Below are 2,756 nucleotides of genomic sequence, written 5' to 3'. Positions count from 1 at the left end.
ATACCCCCCTCGCGCCCGGTGGGGGGCGGGGGGGGCAGTGAGCGAGCAGCTGTGTGGTGCTCAGTTGCTGGCTGAGGTTAAACCACAACATACTGACAAGAAAAATAATTGGGAAAAAAAAGTGTTTTAAGACTGTCAAGTATTTTTTTCTGTTAGAGAGGTTTGAAATATTGTGCTGATTATTCTGACACCACAATTCTAAGATAATTTGTAGCCAGAGAAATGCTAGGAGCTTGCCAGCTTGGGAAAACAAGAGAGTTCAAAGCCTAATGAGTAATATGGAGGGGAGGGGGAAGTAATATGGAAAAAAAAATCACATACATGCAGAGGGAGGTGAATCACTGGCATCTTATGTGCTATGCTCAGTATTTGGTCTTTTACAATTTCAAAGGAAATGTAATCTGCTAAGAACTATTCTCCTGGCTTCCAGGAGTGACAGAACAGTGGCAGGGGGACTGTCACCAGGGTTTTATTTGCTTCCAGTAGGCAAAGACCAACACTCATCCTTCTGTTACTCTCTTCTGCCTCTCAGAAGACTCTAGTTAAAGAGCCTTTATGTCTCTGTTGTTAAGCTTCCAAATAAGATGGTGTATACATCAGTGGAAGACTTTATAAATAAAAGACAGAATTACAGGAGTAGGAGGACCAAGAGTGAAAGGCAGCTTTCTAGAATTTTTATGTTGACAACTTATGTTTCCAGGAAAGTACATAATAAATGAAGCATTTACACTGCATAAAATCAAGATTAACTCTGTGGGTTTCTTAAATCAAAATGTTGTTAAATCAAAAATTTGTAATGTGCCACAGTAATGTCTTGTGTATCTGCTTTAATTTATTCGTCTGTGTTCATGAATCCTGTCACAAATAACCCCAAGGCAAAAAGCATGTGAGTCACTCCCAGGACCTCCACATTTGGGGAGTTACCAATGGTTCAAAATGAGACATGAAGTAAGTTCTTCCATGTAAACGGTTACCTTTGATTAGCCAGCCAGCTACTAGAGCTGATGATTACCACCTCTCGGTGCTAACTTGCTCACATTCTGTTGTTGCCGCAACAGCTCAGTACTCTGCAGCCTGCCTCTCCTCCAGCACAGTGCAGGAACTCTGCATCTGCATGTGCCTGGCTGTCCTTCCCACTGCGACTACTTTGCCCAAGGGCAATGGGTGGCCTTGGCTGCAGGAGATGAGTTTGGATTTGGAGGACCACATTGTCCTCAGGATCTGACATGAACAGCATTGGATGCAAATTGTTCAGATGTGAAGGGACACTGTTACTGCCTTCTGCCATGAGCTGTTGTCAGGACTTTGCCATTATTACAGTGAGCCAGCGGCTCTCACCTTGAGGTGCCGTGTGAAGCCCAGCTGGTTACTAACCAGTTTGGGGTGGTCAAATCCCTCATAAGCAGAGTAGCATTTTAGGTGTCCATGGCCATTCTCCAAACTGCTTTCATTCAAACAGGATGTGGGAGTCATTCACAAAGTTATCCAAGCCTTTGAGTTCTATGGATACCCAAACTGCAGTGGAGTCAGTGATGGTTGGTATCCACGCGCCCAGTGCCTGTCTCTGGGCAGCTATGACAACAAGGGCTACTTCTCCACTGCCACGCTTGTTTTAGCACATGGTTGATTTATCGTTATTGATTTTATTATCATTATTGATCTTAGCAAGCTTCACCAGAAGGATACTTGATACCCATGGCTCCTGCGGCTGTAGTCTCAGACTTGATTAGGATGCTAATATCTTCTTTCAAAACAGAAACACGACCATTCTTGGGGTTTTCATGTCTGTCTGCACTGTGAAAACTGCCATTTATCCCCATACAAGTGTCCAGGGTGGTACCTGTGTCTGAGATGCCATGTCTCCTCACAAATGCAGGTTCAAACATGCTGTGCATCCAGATCCAGAAGTGGGTTGAAGGAGAATGTGCTTAAATAGCAATGCCTTTTCCATTGGGTGCATGTAGGGGCTTCACTAAAGGGGAACAGATTTCCAAGATTTCTCTGTGTCAGCTTTCCCTTACTTTAGAAGATGGGTTGAGGGATGCCCATCCTTAATGCTTGCCTACTTCACTCACTCCCCATATGTGTCATGCATCCTATTGTCCTTTAAACAAGCATGGTTATTCTGATTCTCTTCTCTGGCCCGCTGTGCCCTTTTTGGCCTTCATGTATGCTGCTGTGTGCCCATGATGATGACCTCCTTCAAGAAACCCAAGAAATCTTGACCGTGCTTGTGAGGAGGATACCAAAGGTGAGGAGTGCAGCTCAGAAGGGGCAGAGGGCAAGGGAAGAGTCCTTGCCTTGGAAGCTGACAACATCCACATTGGGGGTGGGAAGTTTGACAAGGGCTAGGAAAAGGCTGATTTGGCCATGGAAGATTGAAAGCTGCCTTCCTCTCTAAGTGAGATGAGAGCTTCTATACCATCCCACTCACACCTGTTTTCTGCTCTGGCTGAAACTATTTGGTGAGGTCTGCCAAATTCCCGTCTCATGATGGGCCATCACCGCCCCATAGCCCATGGGCCTTCACCAGACAGTCCTTGCAGTCAGACCTTTTTTGTCCCAGAAAATATCTTTGCTCTCCATGTGCAAAGCACTTAAAAGCCAAGTTCTCTACATGGCTATCACCTATGGGAAGACTAAAAACAATTCAGAGTGACTAGTGCCCTTCTCACTTTCCTGATGGGCCATCAACTCAACATACCAATGCTTTACCCCTCATAAAAAAGACACACACAAGGGGGTGTGTAGCTTTA

This window comes from Pygoscelis adeliae, unplaced genomic scaffold, assembly GCF_000699105.1.
Source record: "Pygoscelis adeliae isolate BGI_AS28 unplaced genomic scaffold, ASM69910v1 Scaffold463, whole genome shotgun sequence".
Taxonomy (NCBI): domain Eukaryota; kingdom Metazoa; phylum Chordata; class Aves; order Sphenisciformes; family Spheniscidae; genus Pygoscelis; species Pygoscelis adeliae.
The sequence above is the reverse complement of the archived record's forward strand: the minus strand, read 5'-3'. Positions refer to the sequence as shown.